The sequence below is a fragment of the Nelumbo lutea genome, chromosome 7 (genome assembly GCF_056320005.1).
Source record: "Nelumbo lutea isolate HS-2025 chromosome 7, American lotus-T2T, whole genome shotgun sequence".
NCBI lineage: Eukaryota > Viridiplantae > Streptophyta > Magnoliopsida > Proteales > Nelumbonaceae > Nelumbo > Nelumbo lutea.
Window position 1 is genome coordinate 45,050,989 of NC_142690.1, and position 23,230 is coordinate 45,074,218.

Genomic DNA, 23,230 nt, shown 5'->3' on the forward strand with positions numbered 1-23,230 from the left:
AACCCAAAGAGAGAGCCTAGCAAGAAAGCTAAATTCGGCCTAGCAAAGAGGAGGCCCATTTCAGCTCAAGAGCAGCCTAATTTGCAGCCCAAAATAGCTCAAAATTCAGCTAAGTTACAGCCCAAAGGGAACTAGGGGCGGCAACTTCTAGAGGCTTCAAGAGAAGAAAGGGGGTCTGAACTCTAGAAGGTTCAAGAGGAGAGAAGGGCAACCAATTCTAGAAGCTTCAAGAGAGGCCTCTAGACTCCTTGAAAGCCTATTTAAGGAGGTCTCTTGAAGGGGGAAGATGTTCATTTGCCTAAGTTCAAGACTCTCTAGTCCCTTGGGTTCGAAATTCAAAAAGAGGAGAAGAGAGAGCTAGGCACAAGAAGGAGGAGTTGAGGAGATCCAAGTATCCAAGAGAGAAGAAGGTGAGTTCGAAGGAGGGGAAGCTTGATTGAGAGGTCTTGGTTATGTTCTTACTCAGTTTTTGTTTTCTTTGAATTCGAATTCAGCTTTAGATCATGTAGTTTCTCTTCCTTTGTTTATTTCTTTCTTGTTGTAATGGAGATTGAATGTTGTAAATTCAAATTATGTAATTAAGTTTTCTTGAATCATTCAAATGGATTAGATCCAACATTTGATGTTTATTGAATTAAGGAATTGAATGTAGAACTGATGGGCCGAATTGTTCTCTTACAAATCTAGATCTGAAATTTCAGATCTAAGATTTGTAATGTCTGAATTGCTTGAGAAAGAATTCAGACATTCATTATTTAGCTTGGCCGATCTGTTCTAACCTCTTAGAATTTTTAGAGTGCTTGAGAGAGACTCTAGAAATTCAGACCTGTTAATCAAGAACTGAATTGAATGCAAGGTTAGAGATAACTTGCATAATTCAGTTGGTGAACAATTCAATCTGAATTGATGCCCTTGAATTGTTTGATCTAATGCATGCATGAATTGTTAGATTCTTGATAGAGATATAAGAATCATCATTCATGCATAGGATGAACAAGCACTTGAAAAAGGTTGTTCATTGCCTTGGGATTTCACCAAACCAAGGCTAAATCATACTCCATTCGAATGATCTAAGAGGGCTGATTTTTGAATCATGAATTTGTAATTTTAGCCTATTCTCTCAACTTGAATGTAAGGTGTTTGAACCAATGTATATTAGATAGTTTGTAGTTTAGAATTTCAGATTTCAATAAATTATAGTATTCGGTTAATCAGATAAGAGCTGGCTGGTCTAGTATTAGTAATTGCTACCTAAATCCTCATGGGAACGATACTCTACTCATCTCTTTATTACTTGAGTGGCTAATGCACTTGCTAGTGTCACAATGACCCACCAATTCCCAATGAGTAGAATGTCATCTACATACAGAACCAGGAACATAACCTTATCCCCACTGGATTTCTTGTAAACACAGGGCTCATCCGGATTTTGCTCAAAGTCAAACTTTTTTATGGTAGAGTCAAACCAGATGTTCCAACTCCTAGAAGCTTGCTTAAGTCCATATATGGATCGGTTTAATTTACATACCATGTGTTCCTGACCCACAACTATAAAACCTTGCGGTTGCTACATATAGATATTTTCACTAAGATCTCCATTCAAGAACACAGTTTTGACATCCATTTGCCAAATCTCGTAATCATGGTACGCTGCTACAGCTAGCAAGTCCTAATGAATTTTAGCATAGCCACTGGCGAAAAGGTTTCCTCATAATTGATTCCCTCTTTCTGAGTATACCCTTTCGCCACAAGACGAGCTTTGTAGGTCTCAAACTTATAGATATTTTCACTAAGATCTCCATTCAAGAACACAGTTTTGACATCCATTTGCCAAATCTCGTAATCATGGTACGCTGCTACAGCTAGCAAGTCCTAATGAATTTTAGCATAGCCACTGGCGAAAAGGTTTCCTCATAATTGATTCCCTCTTTCTGAGTATACCCTTTCGCCACAAGACGAGCTTTGTAGGTCTCAAACTTACCATCGGGGCCCTTCTTCTTCTTATAGATCCATTTGCAACCAATTGCTTTTACCCTAGGGGGCGGATCTACCAGAGTCCAGACTCCATTTCTCTCCATTGAGTCCATCTCAACTCTCATGGCATTTACCCACTTCAAGGAATCTATGTTCAACATAGTTTCATGGGATCCTTCTCACTGGTCGTGGGTTCTACAAAGTAACTATCTTGGTCATAGCCATAACGAACTAGAGGCCTGGAAACCCGGGTAGATCTTCTAGGTTGGTCATTACCTTGAGCTTGTGGGACATCTCCCACTACCCCTGAGCTCTCCTCATCAAGAACAACTTCTTGACGATGATTGTTCAGGATGTAATCATCCTCCAAGAAATGGGCATTTCGACTATAGAACACCTTCTGTTCTCTTGGGTCATAGAATAGATAGCCCATAGAGCCTTTGGGGTAGCCTACGAATAGGCAACGGCTGGTCTTGGATTCCAATTTGTCTACACTTGTTCTTTTAACATGTGTTGGACAACTCCAAATCTTCAAGTGTCTCACACTTGGTTTCTTACCTGTCCAAAGCTCATAGGGAGTCTTCGGAACTTATTTGGTTGGAACCCGGTTCAGCACGTATATCGCAGTCTCCAATGCGTAACCCCAAAAGGACGTGTGTAAATCTGAGTGTACGAGAAGTGATCGGACCATATCCAATAAAGTCTGGTTCCTCCTCTTTGACACACTATTTAGATGTGGTGTAGTAGGAGGAGCTAATTGTGATACTATCCCATTGACCTTCAAGTAGTCCCTGAATTCGTCAAAGAGATACTCGCATCTTCGATCCGATCAAAGGGTCTTAATTTCTCTCCCTAATTGTTTCTCGACCTCTTGTCTGAACTCTCTGAACTTTTCAAAGGATTCAAACATGTGTCTCATTAGGTACACGTAACCATACCGAGAGAATTCATCGGTGAATGTTATAAAATAAGCATGTTGGTTACGTGTCCTAACACTCATGGGACCACATACATCGGTATGTATAAGGTCAAGCGTGCTGGTACATTTCTTAGGCTTACCGTTAAATGGTCATTTCGTCATCTTACCCTGAAGGCAAGGTTCACAGGTTGGAAGATCTTCTACAGTTAGAAAATCCAAAGGACCATCAGTTACCAACCTTGTGATATGATCTATGTTAATGTGGTCAAGTCGCTAATGCCACAGGTACGTGGGATTAACTGTATCACGAATTCTTTTATTGGGGATGTCACCTGATGTAGTTTCGGTTATGTTAGGTTCCAGAGAATGATGGAGAACATAGAGACCATTCTCAAGTTCTCTGTATGCGAGGAATTTGTTATTTCTTTTAATAGTAATCATATTACTAAAGAAAACTAAATATCCATCCGCACATAATTTTGAAACAAAAATCAAATTTCTTCTCAAATTCTGTACATAAAGACAATCTTTCAGTAAATAATTCCTTCTCTAAAAATTAACTCTACAGTTACTATAGTTGTAGCTGCAACACTTGCAGAAGTCCCCAAGTAAAGAGTCACATCTCCGTCACTCAGTCTTCTACTTATCTTGAAACCCTACAGTGAGTTACACATATGAGTCGAAACCCTAGAGTCAATACACCAGGAAGCAGAAGTTACCAACAAATTGGTTTCTATGACACAGGATTCGAAATTACCTTGTCTCTTGGATTCCAGGTACTGAGGACAATTCCTCTTCTAGTGGTCGGCCTGTTTGCAGAAGTGACAAGCATCTTATGCTTTGTCCTTCCTCTGCCTTCATTTTCTAAGGCTTTCTCTTTGCCTTCCTCTTCTTCTTGCCTGATTTGCCGGCTTCAACAAGCATGGCAATGGACTCATCCTTCTTAATCAGTTCCTCGACCCTCTGCAACATATTGCTGAGTTTCTGGATGCTAATGTTTAGCTTGTTCATGTTATAGTTCATGATGAACTGATTAAAGGAATGAGGCAAAGAATTTAGGATGGCGTCCACCTTTGTGACATGGTCAAGCCCGGATCTAAGAGCCTCAAGTTCATTGATATAACCCATCATCTTAAGGCAATGGTCATGAACATGTTGGTTCTTGGACTTCTGTAAGGTCATGAACTGCTTCAAGACCTTCTGCCGAGTAGAACGATTCTGCTCTTCGTACATCGTCCTTAGATTGTCCAGGATATCCTTGGACAATTCGATCTGATCAAATTGTCATTGTATCGGATTGTCTAAGGATGCTATGATGTAGCAGCGGGCAAGGGAATTTTTCTCTTTCCATTCTTAGTAGTCCATCCTACGGGCCTCAGAAGCCCTATCACCTGGACCTTCCGGAGTAGGGTTTTTAGCTACTTTGTCCAACTTTTCTGATGTCAGGACCAGCATAAGGTTTCGGTACCAGCCAACATAGTTTGGGCCTTTTAGTTTGTTGCCATCCAACAATTTTGTGAATTATTCGTTTGCCATTTCTGATAAAAGGCAAATATTAGTCCACAACCTTATTTGATTCATGTTATCTACATAGATATGACTTTTAATCTATGTTCCATTCCCATTTGTTCAACTCTAAGATTTTCCTCCTATCTCAGTGAGGAAGACTGCGAATTATGTCTCTAGAAATGTGGGAAATCACATAGGTTGCATGGAGCCAACTATTTCAGCTGCATAACCCCACCACCTTTCTGTGAAGGATCATATCCACTCATCTTATGAGCTTTCCCTTTGGCCTCTGTCAACAAGGTTCATTGCCATTTTAGGTTAAGCCTTTCTATCTAGTGAGTGCTCACACATCATATTCATGAACGCCAAGGTACCGTGAGAGAGTCTTCCATTTTAGGATAGGCCCCTCCCACATCGGTCTATGACGCCCCTATCATCTTATGAAACATTCCAACAGATCCAACAGTAAATGGATAGCCCAATTTTATGGTGTGTTTCCTCATTACTGAAGGGCACATCTTCATGCTAATGATGGAAGACCTTTAGAGAGTTCATCATATGACTCTCCCTTGAAGGGATAGGAAATCCATCACATGGATGCCCAAAGATTGCAGAATAAGGGGGGCGAATTTCAAAAATTTTTCTCTCCCTTCAACTGGGAATCGAATTCCCTATTTAGAAAATCATATTTTCAAGGATCATTCTTGAACCATAAACTAAACAAGATCTGAACCAAAAGGAGTAGGGAGAGATAATACCTGATACAAAGAAATAATATCTCTCAATTGAGGTGTTCATGCCCAAGGTAGGATCTAAAATCTGCTCCTGCTGAAGATGGCGTAGTGCAGGGTGGAGCATAATCAACAATGTTCTTCCAAAAGAACTTGATCCTTCTCAAGAATCACCTGGACGGTTTGTGAATACAACTCCCACCAATCTTTTCTCCAAAAGATTGGAATCAAGATCCAATCTTGATTTCTCCCAAGAACTGGAGATCGAACTGCTGTAGGTGGCGGCTGCAGGAAGGAGGCGGCAAGAGAATATTTGCAGAATGCAGATTCTCTCTTTCAGCTCTGAAGACAAGACTATATGTTGCTTGCTTGTGTTGATGTGTCTAAAGGCTGCCGCCCCCTCTTCCTTTTATAGACTTAAAGGGATCAACTCCTAATCCCATTAGGAGTTGCTAACCCAAATCATATCTAGATTAGAAGACCCTTTAAGATAAGGGATAACCCTTATCTTATCTGCAGATTAAATCAGCCATCTCCTAATCTAATTAGGAAGTTTCCAGATCTAAATCTTATTTAGATCTTGGACTCTCTAAGTGGATAGGGTGTGGGCCCAATCCTATAAGCTGATCCATCTCAGAATTTGCCCCTTAAGTGACTAATCAAATTAGCCCAGTTCTAAATGGGCTTAAGGCCCATTTAAGGTTATGTATTCATTTAGCCTTCCAAACTGCCCGACAAGATAGTACCTCTCCCTCGGCTGCAAGGAATAGTGTTGCACTCTCTCAAGTATGGATCCCAGGAATTAAAACTTATTTGCAAACATTTCGAAACCATAATATATATACGTTTATATCTCATATAAAATATATTTTGCAAAACAAATCTCAACAATTGAAATCGGCTGCCGGCAGTCTTGGTTTCCATCAGTGAGAGTGCATCCCCGATCATTACCTTTGTCCGACAAAGGGGCTGATCCTGTCACTATGATCACCCACTCAGATGAATTCTCAGACTATCCCAACATACCCAGGTTTTGACCCCCACTACGGATCTCACTGATTGGTACATCAAAAACAGACCGATCCGACACCTAGTGTAGTATCATAATCGAGTCTAGGGGTCGGGTGTAACTTTCCAGTTTTGCCCATCAATCTCCAAGGTCTAGGGCAATACTGGGAATCTGGTCCAGTTCAAAGATTCAAATAATCCTACACTATATGTGCCTAGGGTCTCACCCCGGTAGCTGAGACAAGCCACCCCAACCGACTTGGTGGCACCACAGTGTCAGACTTGTCAGGATAGGTCTCCCCAGACCAACCCACTAGCTGTGAACATTCAAACTAACACGAGTCTCATTAAGTGTCCAGTTTAAGGGTATTACACAGAAACATACCAAGGGAACATGAATCAAATATACACTTTTATTCATTTACAATAAACTTATAAAGTACATCATTTTGATTGAAGCTAAGGGCATACAAAACTGTCTAACAACTCCCACTTGCACTTAGGTCGAATCAGGTACTAGCCGGAGTCCCATGCTTTCCACGTGTTTCTCAAACACTTTCTATGAAAGTGGCTTAGTCAATGGGTCTACCACATTGTCAGCTACATCTTAATATCATTGTCCCGTAGGTCCAGTGTTGTCATACAACAGTGGAATGGGTTATGTGCTGAATTCCAAATTCAGGAATGAACACCTTCATTCATAAGGCAGCCTCACTTACGGCAATGCATTCGGCTTGGGTTGTAGACTATTAATTTGCTACTTAGGACCCCTATTTGCTGACATTTAGAAAACAACACACGATCCTATCATGAAAACATATCCAGATGTAGACATTCTATCATCTAAATTCGACTAGAAATCGGCATCTGTATACCCTTGGATCTGTAGTGAGCTACCATCGAATACTAGACAAAACTCTTTTGTCCTTCGAAGGTACTTAAGTATGTTTTTCACAGTAGTCCAGTGCTCCTGCCTTGGGTTGGCCTGAAATCTACATACTGCACTCACTACCTGAGCAATGTCAGGATGAATGCACAGCATGGCATACATGATGCTCTCTACGGTAGAGGCATAGGGAACGTATTTCATGCCATCAATCTCCTCAGAAGTCTTGGGAGACATCTTCTTGGAGAGAGTGACTCCGTGCTTGAAAGGAACATTTCCTTATTTGGAGTTTTCCATGCTGTATCTTTTGACTATTTTGTCAATGTAGGCAGATTGGGATAATCCTATTATTTGCTTCGATCTATCTCTATAGAGTCGAAGACCCAGTATATAGGAGGCTTCTCCAAGATCTTTCATGGAGAATTGCTGTGAAAGCCATACTTTCACCGTAGTCAACATTCCTACATCATTCCCAATGAGTAGAATGTCATCTACATACAGAACCAAGAAGTTAACCTTATCTCCACTGTACTTCCTGTAAACACAGGGTTCATCTGGATTCTGCTCGAAGTCAAACAATTTGACAGCAGAGTCAAAATGGATGTTCCAACTTCTAGAATCTTGCTTAAGTCCATAAATGGATCTATTGAGTTTACATACCATGTTTTCCTGACCCGCAACTATGAAGCCTTGCGGCTGCTGCATATAGATATCTTCAGTAAGATCTCCATTCAGGAATGCAGTTTTGACATCAATTTGCCAAATCTCATAATCATGGTATGCTGCTACAGCTAGTAGGATTCTAATGGATTTAAGCATGGCCACAGGCGAAAAGGTTTCCTCATAATCAATGCCCTCTTTCTGAGTGTACCCTTTCGCCACCAGACGAGCTTTGAAGGTCTCAACCCTACCATTGTGGCCCTTCTTCCTCTTGTAAATCCATTTGCAATCGATTGCTTTTACCCCGGAGGGGGGATCTACAAGAGTCCAGACTCCATTGGTCTCCATTGAGTCCATCTCTGCTCTCATGGCCTCCACCCACTTCTGGGAATCTATGTCCAACATAGCTTCTACGTAAGTCACGGGATCCTCCTCACTAGTCAAGGTTTCCACCAGGTAACTATCCTGGTCATAACCATAACGGACTGGTGGCCTGGATACCCGGGTGGATCTTCTAGATTGGTCACTACCTAGAACTTGTGGGACATCTCCCACTGCTCCTGAGCTCTCCTCATCAAGAACAATTTCCTGACGATGGGTGTCCAGGATGTAATCAGTCTCCAAGAATTGAGCATTTCGACTGTAGAACACTTTCTGCTCACTTGGGTCATAGAATAGGTAACCTACAGAGCCTTTTGGGTAGCCTACAAATAGGCAACGGCTGGTTTTGGATTCCAACTTGTCTGCACTCGTTCTTTTAACGTGTGCTGGACAACCCCAAATCTTCAAGTGTCTGACACTTGGTTTCTTTCTGCTCCAAAGTTCATATGGAGTGTTCGGAACCGATTTGGTTGGAACCCGATTCAACATGTAAATCGCAGTCTCTAATGCGTAACCCCAAAAGGATGTGGGTAACTCTAAGTGTATGAGAAGTGACTGAACCATATCCAATAAGGTCCTATTCCTCCTCTCTGAAACACCGTTAAGTTGTGGTAGCAAGAGGAGCTAATTGTGATACTATCCCATTGTCCTTTAAGTAGTCCCTGAATTCGTCAAAGAGATACTTGCCACCTCGATCAGATCGAAAGGCTTTAATTTCTCTCCCCAACTATTTCTTGACCTCTTGTCTAAACTCTTTGAACTTTTCAATGGATTCAGACTTGTGTCTCATTAGGTACACGTAACCATATCGTGAGAAATCATCTGTGAAGGTGATGAAATACACGTGTTGATTTCGTGTCCTAATACTCAGGGGACCACATACATCAGTATGTATTAGGTCAAGTGTGCCTGTACATCTTTCAGTCTTACCATTAAATGGTCGTTTCGTCATTTTGCCTTGTAGGAGAGAATCACAGGTGGGAAGATCTTCTACAGTTAGAAAATCCAAAGGACCATCCTTTACCAACCTTGTGATTCAGTCAACACCGATATGGCAAGTCGGTAAGGCCACAGGCACGTGGGATTAACTGTATCACGGGCTCTCTTCTTGGGGATTTCAGCTGACATAGTTTCGGTTATGTTAGTTTCTAGAGAAGGATGTAGAACATAGAGACCATTCTCTAGTTACCTGTATGCGATGAACCTGCTATTTCTTTTAATAGTAATCGTATTATTAAAGAAGACAGAATAACCATCTCCACACAGTTTTGAAACAAAATCAAATTTCTTCTTAGATTATGTACATAAAGACAATCTTTCATTACAATTTTTTCTTCTCTAAAAATTAACTCCACGGTTCCTATTGCCGCGGCTGCAACAGTTGCAGTAGTCCCCAAGTAGAGAGTGACTTCTCCTTCACTCAGCCTTCTGCTTACCTTGAACCCCTGCAGTGAGTTACACGCATGAGTTGAAGCCCCAGAGTCAATACACCAAGATGCAGAAGCTATCAATAAATTGGTTTCTATAACACATGTTTCGAAATTACCTTTCTTGGATTCCAAGTAGGTGAGACAATTCCTTTTCCAGTGGCCGGTCTTCTTGCAGAAGTGACAGGCATCCGATGCTTTGTCTTTCTTCTGCTTCCTACCCTTAGTGGCTTTCTTCTGAGGCTTCTTTGCCTTCCTCTTTCTCTTGCCCGTCTTGCTAGCTTCAACAAGCATAGCTACAGTCTCATCCTTTCTAATCAGTTCTTCAGCTCTTTGCAACATATTGCTGAGCTCTTGCAAGCTGGCATTCAGCATGTTCATGTTATAATTCATGATGAACAGATTAAAGGAAGGAGGCAAAGAATTAAGGATAGCATCTATCTGGGTCGCAAGGTCCAGCCCGAATCCAAGAGCCTCCAGTTCGTTGATGTAACCCATCATCCGAAGACAATGGTCGTGAACTTGTTGGCCCTTGGACATTTGTGCGGTCATGAACTGTTTCAAGACCTTTTGTCGAGTAGAATGATTCTGCTCTTCATACATCATCCTCAGGCTGTCCAATATGTCCTTGGCAAGTTTGATCTGATCGAACTGCCTCTGTATTGGGTTGTCCAAGGAGGCAATGATGTAACACCGGGCTAGGGAGTTTTTCTCCTCCCATTCCTGATAGTCTCTCCTTTGGGCCTCAGAAGCCCTGTCACCCGGACGCTCCGGGGCAGGATTCTTTGCCACTTTGACCAGCTTTTCAGAAGCTAGAACCAGCATAAGGTTCCTGTACCAGTCGGCGTAGTTTGGTCCCTTAAGCTTGTTGTCATCAAGAAGCTTTGCAAAAGATCTGTTTGCCATTTTCTGATAAAAGAGCAAACATCAGTCCACAACATAATTTGATTCATGTTCATTTCATAGATATGGATTTTAATCTACGATCCATTTCCATTTATTCATCTCTTAGATTTCCCTCCTTTCTTAGTGATGGAGACTACGGGCTGTCTCTGGAAATGTGGGAAATCACATAGGGTACATGGAGCCAACTGTTTCAGTTGCATAACCCCACCACCTTTCTGTGAAGGATCATATCCACTCATCATATGAGTTTTCCCTTTGGCCTCTGTTAGAGAAGGTTTAGAGTTGTTTTTAAGTAAACCTTTCTATCCAGTGAGTTCTTACCCAACATATTCGTGAATGCCAAGGTACCATGAGAGAGTTCCCATTTTCTGGTGAAGCCCTCCCACATCAGTCTTTGACACCCCTATCATCTTATAAAACACTCAGACAAGCCCAATAGCAAATGGATAGCCCATTTTTTGTTGCGTTTCCTCATTACTGAAGGACCCATCCTTATGCTAATGATGGAAGGCCTTTAGAGAGTTCATCATATGAATCTCCCTATCACGTGCACTCATATTAGTTGGAGGGAACAGTTATTACGCCCTAGTTTGATTTAGGTCAAACCAAAGTGGTTCCCACTGACTTTCATAAAGTCAGATTTCGGTGGGCCTTTAATCGGCTAGGGTTTCGCATGTAACCTCTTGATGAGGTGTGGGGCCCACCGCTGAGGGACGTCATCCAATAACCAGAAGGGACACCATGGCAATGATGTGCATTCAGCCATGGTGTGCGCAAGAGCCACTGTCGAGTGAGCATGGGCCAAGTACTTATGGCCCATGTACGCAGCACATCACACATCCATACATCTCATGCAGGGATAAATTGATCCAATCAATTAATTATCTATAAGGCCCATTGGAAGCCTGTTAAAATCCATAATATTAACATTAATATTATCTAGGTATATGGGTTGAATTAGGGTTACCCAGTTCGGCCCATATAGCTTTATCCTTTGAAGTGAGCTTTTAGTAGTTTTAACTATTTAAAACTGGGCCTTTACAGGTTGGGCCGAATTAACCATTTAATTAAATATCAATACTCAGGTCCATTGGTGGGAAAATTAGGGCTGACTTTCAGCCTTGATTAAACCCTAGATTTGGTCCAAACAGTTTGAACCAATCTTGGTTCTAATGGGTCTAAGGTTTGATTTTTAATTAAATCCTTAATTCAAGAAAATAATATGAAATTAAATAACTGATAAAAGAAAATCAAGAATCAATTAATCAGGGCTGTTCGCACACTCCATCCTACAAAACAGAGGTTAGATCACAGATTGAAGTTTCACAAATTGCAAATCGCAGATATAGAATGTCCCATCTGCAAAATCTCCTTCTCTGCACCGCCATCTTCGATCCAAAATTAAAAATAAATAGAAATCATATTTCTATTAATTATTACATCAGATCGAATGCCTATACATTGAGTCTAAAAATAAAAAAAAATTATTTACAAACCAAATGTAATAAATAAATTCAATAAACTGCAAATCTTGTAGTTCTCCCCGCGCAAACCAAGAATTTGATCTCCTCTTGCACGAACAACCCATAAATTAAGAAAGTTATAAAGAACTATTCTAATAATAATCAGATTTATTTAAAATTAATTTCAGATTATTTACCCATCTATTTTGGGAACAAATTTCCCAAAACCCATATCTGCGCAAATTGGGTAGAACGCCTTCTCCCTATTTGCGTAGGTTCAGATCTGAAATAGAATGGTTCAAGATTTGAACCATGGCTCTGATACCACTGAAGGGATAGGAAATCCATCACATGGATGCCCAAAGATTGTGGAATAAGGGGGGCGAATTTCAAAAATTTTTCTCTCCCTTCAACTGGGAATCGAATTCCCTATTTAGAAAATCATATTTTCAATGATCATTCTTGAACCATAAACTGAACCAGATCTGAACCAAAAGGAGTAGGGAGAGATAATACCTGATATAGAGAAATAATATCTCTCAATGGAGGTGTTCACACCCAAGGTAGGATCCAAAATCTGCTCCGATTGAAGATGGCGCAGTGTAGGGTGGAGCAGAATCACCAGTGTTCTTCCAAAAGAACTTGATCCTTCTCAAGAATCACCTGGACGGTTTGTGAATACAACTCCCACCAATCTTTTCTCCAAAAGATTGGAATCAAGATCCAATTTTTATTTCTACCAAGAACTGGAGATCGAACTGCTGTAGGCGGCGGCTGCAGGAAGGAGGCGGCAAGAGAATATTTGCAGAATGTAGATTCTCTCTTTCAGCTCTGAAGACAAGACTATCTATTGCTTGCTTGTGTTGATGTGTCTAAAGGTTGCCGCCCCCTCTTCCTTTTATAGACTTAAAGGGATCAGCTCCTAATCCCATTAGGAGTTGCTAACCCAAATCATATCTGGATTAGAAGTCCCTTTAAGATAAGGGATAACCCTTATCTTATCTACAGATTAGATCAACCATCTCCTAATCTAATTAGGAAGTTTTCAGATCTAAATCTTATTTAGATCTTGGCTCTAAGTGGATAGGGTGTGGGCCCAATCCTATAAGCTGATCCATCTCAGAATTCGCCCCTTAAGTGACTAATCAAATTAGCCCAGTTTGAAATGGGCTTAAGGCCCATTTAAGGTTATGTATTCATTTAGCCTTCCAAACTGCTGCCCAGTTGGGCTTCCTTGTATGGCATGGGACCCAAACATTGATCTACACATCAGCCACATGGGTTCAGCCCAGCCTTTGTTACAAGGCCTGGCCGAATACACTGTTATGAATAGTGCACCCCCTGAAACCCATCAGATGGGCTCTATGGGCCCAACACTTACCCTAAGTGGTCCCTGGGCCAAGTCACCTTGTAACACTCAGGGACTATGGGCAGATGCAAGATTAGCCCATCAGGTATTATCCTCAATGGTCTTACATTTAACCTCTCAGCCCATAATGATCATACACTACCCGATAAGAGAGGACCTCTCCCTCGGCTGCAAGGAACAGTGTTGCACTCTCTCAAGTATGGATCTCGGGAATTAAAACCTATTTGCAAACATTTCGAAACCATAATATATATACTTTTATATCTCATATAAAATATATTTTGCAAAACAAATCTCAACGATTGAAATCAGCTACCGGCAGTATTGGTTTCCATCAGTGAGAGTGCATCCCCGATCATTACCTTTGTCCGACAAAGGGGCTGATCCTGTCACTATGATCACCCACTCAGATGAATTCTCAGACTGTCCCAACATACCCAGGTTTTGACCCCCGCTAAGGATCTCACTGATTGGTACATCAAAGACAGCTCAATCCGACACCTAGTGCAGTATTATAATCGAGTCTAGGGGTCGGGTGTAACTTTCTAGTTTTGCCCATCAATCTCCAAGGTCTAGGGAAATACTGGGAATCTGGTCCAATTCAAAGATTCAAATAATCCTATACTGTATGTGCCTAAGGTTTCACCCCGGTAGCTGAGACAAGCCACCCCAACCGACTTGGTGGCACTACAGTGGCAGACTTGTCAGGATAGGTCTCCCCAGACCAACCCACTGGCTGTGAACATTCTAAACTAACACGAGTCTCATTAAGTGTCCAGTTTAAGGGTATTACACAGAAACATACCAAGGGAACATGAATCAAATATGCACTTTTATTCATTTACAATAAACTCATAAAGTACATCATTTTGATTGAAGCTAAGGGCATACAAAACTGTCTAACATCCCTATCACATGCACTCATATTTCAGCGGAGGGAATGAAATATTACACCCTAGTTTAATTTAGGTCAAACCAAAGTGGCTCCCACTGACTTTCATAAAGCCAGATTTAGGTGGGCCCTAAACGGCTAGGGTTCCGCACGGTTCCTCTTGGGGAGGTGTGGAGCCCACCATGAAGGGAGATCATCCAGTGATCTTATGGACACCATGGCAATGATGTGCATTCAGCCATGGTGTGCTCAAAAGCCACTATCGTATCAGCAAGGGCCAAGTACTTATGGCCCATGAACATTGCACATCACACATCCATACATCACATGCATGAAAACAAAATTGATCCAATCAATTAATATCTATAAAACCCATTATTAAAGCCCAAAATAATCCATAATATTTCTGATTAATATTGTCTAGGTATATGGGCTGAATTGCAAAGAGCAATTCGGCCCATATAGCTTTTATGCAGTTAATGGGCTAAAGCAGTTTTAACACATTAAAATTGGGCTTTATAGGTGTGGGCCGAATTACATCTTGCAATTAACCATCAACCCCTAGACCCAAGAATGAAAAATAAGGGCTGAGAACAGCCCCCTTCGAACCACAGATTCAGTCAAACCAGTTTGGTCCAATCTGGTTTGAATGGGTCTAAGGTTTGATTTTTAATTCAAGATTATGATATGAAATTAAATTACTGATAAAAGACATTCAAGAATCAGTACAGGGGTTGTTTGTAGATCTGCTACCCTGCAAAACAGATGTTAGTTCACAGTTTGCATTTTCACAAACTGCAAATCGCAATCAGCTTTGAATTTGAATGGAATAAAATAGAAAACCCTAATTTCTATTAATATTACATCAAATCGAATTCCTATACATTCAGTCTAAAAATTAAAAAAATTAATTATAGACAAGATTACGATCTCCACCGTATGAACAACCCATAGATCAAGATAAATATAAAGAACAATTCTAAATATATATCAGATTTTAAAATATTTAATTTCAGATCAATCGCCCTTAATCTGGGAATTGATTTCCCAGAAAATCAATAATTTGCGCATATCGGGTAGAGCGCCTTCTGCCCATTTGCGCAGTTTCAAATCTGACAAATTTCAATTCAAGATTTGAACCTGTCTCTGATACCACTGAAGGGATGAGAGATCCATCATATGGATGGATGAACCCTGTAGGTAGGTTGGGCAAATTTTCAAAAATTTCTCTCTCTCCCATGTGGGAATCACATTCCCTATTTTAGAAAACTGCATTTTCAAGGATCAATCTTGAACCTAAACCGAACCAAATCTAAAACCAAAAGGTAGGAGAGGGATATACCTGATACGGATTAGTAGTAACCCCCAACAAAGGTGTTCACGCCCAAGGATAATACCAAAGACTGCTCCCACTAAAGATGACGCAGCGTAGGGTGGAGCAGAATCAACAGGATGGCTCTTCAGCAAGAACCTAATTCTTCAACTAGAATCTAATGGAGGGCGAGTGAGCACAACTTCATATCACCTTTTCTACCAAAAGACGATAACAAGAACCCTTTCTTGATCGCTCCTATAGGTGGAGATCGAACTGGTAATGGGGGCAATAGCAGGAGAAGGCAAGAGTAGAAGATGGGGTCAGTCCAACTGTATACTGTCTTCTCTCTTGAATCAGTAAGACTGAAGGATGAACTGGAGGTTCGTCCTGCTCCTATATTTATAGCCTTAAAGAGAACATCTTTTAATCTCATTAGGAGTTTCCTAATCCAAATATTGTATTAGGATCTGGACTCTCTTTAAGAGATAAGGATAATCCCTTATCTTATTTACAGATAAAGATCAGACCTCCTAATCTAATTAGGAGTTTCTTGATCCAAATATTTATTTGGATATGGACTCTCTGAGTAGATAGGGACAATCCCTTATCCTATTTGCTGATCTAAATCCCAGAATCGCCCCTCTTTAATTAATCTAATTAAGCCAGTTCGAATTGGTCTTTAGGCCCATTAAGTCCATGTGCTCATTTATCCTCCAAACTGTTGCCCAGTTGGATATCCTTGTATGGCGTGGGACCCAAACATTGATCTACACATCAGCCACATGGGTTCAACCCAGCCTCTGTTATAAGGCTAGGTCGAATTCACTATAGTAGGCAGTGAACCCCTGAATCCATCATCATGGGCTCTTAATGGACCCAACATTTACACTAAATGGTCATTGGGTCAAGCCACCTTATAAAACCCAAGGACTACGGGCAGATGCAAGATTAACCAATCAGGTATTACCCTCAATGGTCTTACACTTAACCTCTCAGCCCATAATGATCAAACACTGTCCGACAAGAGAGAACCTCTCCCTTGGCTGCAAGGAACAGTGTTGCACTCTCTAATCACATGGACCCTAGGAATTAAAACCTTTTGCAAACATTTTGAAACCATAATTATATATCTCTATATAAATATATTTTGCAAAACAAATTTCAATGGTTGAATTCGGCTGCTGGTAGCTTTGGTTTCCATCAAAGAGAGTGCATCCCTGATCATTCACTTTGTCCAACAAAGGGGCTGATCTTGTCACTATGATCACCCACTCAGATGAATTCTTGGACTTTCCCAACATACCCAGGTTTTGACCCCCTCTAAGGATCTCATTGATTGGCATATCAAAGATAGCCCAATCCAACACCTAGTGCAGTATCATAATCGAGTCTAGGGGTCAGGTGTAATATTTCAGTTTTGCGCATCTATCTCCATGGTCCAGGGCAATATTGAAATTCTAGTCCTGTTTAGGGTTTCAAGAAAACTCACACTGCATGTACCTCAGGTCTCACCCTGGCAGCTGAGACAAGCCACCCCAACCAACTTGGCAGCACATCAGTGTCAGCCTTGGCAAGATAAATCTCCTCAGATCTATCCAACGGCTGTGAAGATTCAAAACTAACACGAGTCTCATATGTGTCCAGTTTAAGGGTATTACATAGAAACACACCATAATAACATGAATCAAATATGTACTTTATTCATTTACCTTAAATGTCATAATGTACATCATTCTTATTGGAGCTAAGGGCATACATTGTCTAACAAAAAGAACTAGTGCTGAAAAATTGGAATCCAAGACCAGTCGTTGCCTACTTATAGGCTACACCAAAGGCTCTTTGGGTTACTTATTCTATGATCCAAAAGAGCAAAAGGTGTTTTGTAGTCAAAATGGTCACTTTCTAGAAGAAGATTACGTCCTAGATAATCATCATCGGGAAGTTGTTCTTGATGAGGAGAGCCCAGGAGTAGTGGGAGATGTCCCACTAGCTCTAGAAAATAACCAACCTAGGAGATCTACCCGGTTTTCTTGGCCTCCAATTCATTTCGGCTATGACCAAGAAAGTTACTTGGTGGAAGCCACGACCAGTGAGGAGGATCCCGTGACTTATACGGAAGCTATGTTGGACATAGATTCCTTGAAGTGGGTAGATACCATGAGAGATGAGACAGACTCAATGGAGACCAATGGAGTTTGGACTCTGGTAGATCTGCCTCTAGGGTAAAAGCAATTGGTTGCAAATGGACCTATAAGAGGAAGAAGGGCCCCGATGGTAAGGTTGAGACCTACAAAGCTCATCTTGTGGCGAAAGGGTACACTTAGAAACAAGGAATCGATTATGAGGAAACCTTTTCACCGGTGGCCATGCTTAAATCCATTAGAATCCTACTAGCTATAGTAGCGTAACATGATTACGAGATTTGGCAAATGGATGTCAAAACTACGTTCCTGAGTGGAGATCTTAGTGAAGATATCTCTATGCAGCAACTACAAGATTTCATAGCTGCGGATCAGGAACACATGGTATGTAAACTAAACTGATCCATATATGGACTTAAGCAAGCTTCTAGGAGTTGGAACATCCGGTTTGACCCTATCGTTAAACAGTTTGACTTTGAGCAAAACCCGAATGAGCCCTGTGTTTACAAGAAATCTAATGGGGATAAGGTTACGTTCCTAGTTCTATATGTATATGACATTCTATTCATTGGGAATGATGTAGGAATGTTGACTACGGTGAAAGTGTGGCTTTCACAACAATTCTCCATGAAAGATCTTGGAGAAGCCTCCTACATACTGGGTCTTCAACTCTGTAGAGATAGAACGAAGAGGATAATAGGATTATCCCAATCTGCTTACATTGACAAAATAGTCAAGAGATACATCATGGAGAACTCCAAGAAAGGAAATGTTCCTTTCAGGCATGGAGTCACTCTCTCCAAGGGCATGTTTCCTAAGACTCCTGAAGAGATTGAGGGCATGAAAGATGTTCCCTATGCCTTAGCCGTGGGGAGCATCATGTATGCCATGCTGTGCACTCATCCTGACATCTCTCAGGTAGTGAGTGTGGTAAGCAAATTCCAGTCAAACCTTGGGCAGGAGCATTGGACTGCTGTGAAAAATATACTAAAATACCTTCGAAGGACAAAAGAGTTTTAGCTGGTATTCGATGGTAGTTCACTACAGATCCAGGGGTATACTGATGCCAACTTCCAGTCAGATCTAGATGATAGAAAGTCTACATCTGGTTATATCTTCACGATAGGATCATGTGTTGTTTGTTGGAATAGCAGCAAACAGGGGTCCACAATGGATTCCACAACCGAAGCTGAATACATTGCCACAAGTGAACCTTCCAAAGAAGCCGTATGGATGAAGAAATTCATTCAGAAATTGGGAGTAGTTCCATCCAGCACATCACTCATTCCATTACTGTGTGACAACACTAGAGCTATCGCTCAGGCTAAGGAGCCACAAGCCCACTCGAAGTCGAAGCACATCGAGAAGAAGTACCATGTACTGCGGGAGATAATTGGAAGAGGGGATATCCTAATTCAGAAGGCAGCATCAGCGAAAAATGTAGCAGACCCATTGACTAAGCCACTGACACAGAAAGCGTTTGAGAAACACAGGGGCAGGGCTGAACCCATGTGGCTGATGTGTAGATCAATGTTTGGGTCCCACATCATACAAGGATATCCAACTGGGCAGCAGTTTGGAGGGTAAGTGAGCAGATAGACTTAATGAGCCTAAAGCCTGATTCGAACTAGCTTAATGAGATTAATTAAAAGGGGGCAGTTCTGGGATTTAGATCAGTAGATAGGATAAGGGATTGTCCCTATCCACTCAGAGAGTCTAGATCCAAATAAAGATTTGGATAAGGAAACTCCTAATTAGATTAGGAGGGCTGATCTTTATCTGTAGATAAGATAAGGGATTATCCTTATCTCTTAAAGATAGTCCATATCCAAATACAATATTTGGATTAGGAAACTCCTAATGAGATTAGGAGAACCTCTCTTTAAGGCTATAAATAGGAGAGCAGGGCGAACCCTCAACACATAACAGAAATCATCTGACTGATTGCTGATTTTTAGAGAGAGACAACACAGTTTGACTGTATTGTCTCCTTCTCTCCTGCTCTTGCCGCCATACCAGTTCGATCTCCACCTGTGGGAGTGATCAAGAAGAGTTCTTGATATTACCTTTTGGCAGAAAAGGTAATCTGAAGTCGTGCTCACTAGCCCTCCATCAGATTCTTGCTAAAGAACCATCTTGCTAATTCTGCTTCATCCTGCATCGTGTCATCTTCGGTGGAAGCAGTCTTTGGATCTTTCGTTGGGTGTGAACACCTTCATTGGAGGTTATTACTACTTCGTATCAGGTATATCCCTCCACTCCCTTTTGGTTTTAGATTTGGTCTAGTTTAGGTTCAAGATTGATTATTGAAAATGCTGTTTTCTAAAATAGGGAATGTGATTCCCACATGGCAGATAGAGAATTTTTTTGAAATTTCGCCCAACCTTCCTACTAGGTTCGGCCATCCATATGATGGATCTGTCATCCCTTCAGTTCCTTCATAGAAACCAGCCTCAATAGTAATTGTATAAGTATTTTTGACATTTTCATACCTATTTTTAGAAGATTCTACCAAAGGGGTTCTACTTGTAGTAATATCCCAGTGTTCAGGGGAATTGATTGCAATAACTAAAGGGAGGTTTCAGCAATGATCAGAAACTTCAAGAGAGGTTTCAGCAATTTACCCTGAATAAAAGAAGTCTTGGGGCTTTAGACAAATGGTTTTCTTGTGACTAGAGGCACGGATGGAATTAAGTTTAAGAACAGGGGCATTCAACTATGCCAAAAATCTCCCTACAGACGAACATCCAATGGGTTCCACCATCTCTGTAGAGCAAAGTTCCCAAGCGTCGCATAATTCGTTGTTTCCTAATGATCTCTTATTCATTGTTATACCGAGGATTCAAGCTTCTTCACCTTTTTTTCTTTCCTCAACTCTTTGTTTTCTTTCTTTTTTTTTCTATACGTAACATGGTTTACGAATCGCCGTTGAACTAGGCAGTCAGACCGTTTGGCCCGGGAACCATCTAGGCAACCGGTTCCATTTTATCCAAACACAATTCCTGATTAAAAACTGTTGAATCAGTCAATGATTCATTGACCTAGGCGGTCAAACTGTCAATCCGTTCAATGTTTTTAGCCATTTTTGATTTTTAGTTTTTTTTTATTGTCAGAACAAACCATCCGTTTAAATCAAATAGTTGAACCATTAACCCAAAAACCGATGATCAAAACAGTTCCATTTTTAGGTTGTTTTTTAAACCATAATATGCAATGATTTCATGTGGTATCTAATTGAATTACCAAAAAATTAAGGTGGCATCCAATTGTAATCCCAGCATTATTTTTTTTTTTACATCATTACCATATTTAATGGTTCTCGATCATTGGGTACACAGTACATGTTCACCCAAATGAAAGTAGCAAACTATGCATCCAAACATCAGCATAAACAAATTTATTTAATAATTAATTTGGTTGGTAAGGAATTTGGTGATTATTTTCTGGATAAATCTCTCTCTCTTTGACCAACCATCTCCTTTATTAAATTTGTGATGGGTCTCAAGTGGGAAGGTACCTAAATGCATCTACTTTATTAAAATTTTGATGGGGCCGACGGATATCAACATATGCAATCAATTGGACGTACCTTTTCTACAAGAGCAGGTAGTTGACTATTCATCATTCAACAAATCTCAACGACTAGATATCTAACTCTCACATCAAACCATGGAATCCATATAAAATAAACCATCTTTTTTCCAAGTTCTAAATTCCAATCTATTTCTTTTCTACAGTTTGATAATTATATAATCTTTGCTGTTTTAATTTCTTTATCAATTACAAACAATTACAATATGTTAAAAGAGGTTAATGCCCAAATTGGGTTAGTTAGGGACTTCCCAAACCATGCATCCACACGCATCTAGAGATCTGCCTTTATCAGACACATGGGGGATCATATAATCAATCCAAATCATTCATGGAGACGGGGGAGTTGCGGACTGTTCTTCTCAGAGACGCATCCTGTTCTTCAATCTCAAACAAAGGGGAAGCAACGGTTGAAGGAGTAAGAAAGCAGCGGCTAATGCTTGGGTTTTGGGTTGAATAACGACGGGGTAATTTTGATATTACAAAATTGACCGAAAATAATAAAGGGTAAAATGGTAAATTAATGATATCCGTTAATGAAGTTGTGGTGGGTTTAAGAGATTTCGGAAAAATTAATGGTTGGACAATTTTCCTTATTTTAAAAGTTATTCAAAGCAATGTTTTAAAAACTAACTTGGAGGCTGAACAGTTTTTGCCTCCGATCGCGCGGCCACTAGTTCAATTTGTCTGGGTCAAATAGGTCAGATCATGCCACATAATCATTTATGTATTTAAGGTATACACACACATACATATATACATACATACATACATACATATGTGTGTACAAAAATACATTTTATCAATAAATAATGTATAATTATATTCTGGATATGTTATATGTATTATTTTATATTTAATTATGTTTTTAATCCAATTTTTAATTTTTTATTTATAAAAAATATTAAAAATTGCGATTTGTGGCTAAAAAAAGATTTTTTCACAAAAAAAATAGCAAGGTAAGGAGCCTACGAGTGAGATGCATAGATCTCGAAAAATCACCCAAAATCATATAAAATATCACCCCAAATGAACATTGGAGTAAAAAATTATGACCTTGAAAAATTGATATACATTAAGTGTGCAATTTATAACTGGATCAAAATGGGTCAATCATTAAACCGGCCAGGTTAAATGATTTTTGACTGATTAACGGGTTTTAACAAAACCTAACCGTAATAATTGGAATGATTCAAATGGCCTGGAGGTTCGAATGGCTTAACAAAACCCAACCTTTAAATTAATATGTAAATTCATATTTAAAATTAAAAAATTCCTCTTATAAAATGAATTAGGAGGAAACGAGCAGCTGTAAGAGAGACCTGGTATTTAAGGAAATAATGGTCATGTTGATATATTTATCAAAGTACATCATGAAAAAATGGGATATCACACATATTAGTTAAAAAAAAAAAGAGAAATTAGCTTCCTGTTTCATCAACAAGTCGCCAGTAGTTTCTGAATGGAAAGCTCATAAATAAGGCCAAGTTGAAATCCATTTTTCCTATCTCTGATAAATATGGGCTACACATCTCTCTCGCTCATATTAAGACTGTTTAATTCTGGTCAGTAAATGAATTAAATGACTCAGTCGGTTACACTTCCAAATATGCCGAGTCCTTTTTTTTTTATTTATTTTTCTTTGATATAATAAGCTGAGTCCAAGTACTGTGAATCAGAATGTATCAAATCACTTGAAGATGAAACTCACAGATCACAGTCACTGATATCTCAAATTAAAAAAAAAACCAAAAAATAAGGAAAAAGGCCAAATCAGTCCCAGACTTACCCTCAGCGCCTTAACCTACACCCTATTGGTTGTGGGGGGTTTGACTCTAATCCTTAAGCAGATCCAAACACCTGCGCAAATGGCCCACATCCAATCGTATGATGCACGGTTGAGATCTAATCACCTCCACCTGGAATAACACGCCAGATATATCTGACGTTGGATATGACACTACCAAACATGAATTCAAGTACTGAACCACAACCACCCCTGGTTGAGAATCTTGAGATATAAAATCCACCATACTTGATGCATAATGCCAAATCAGT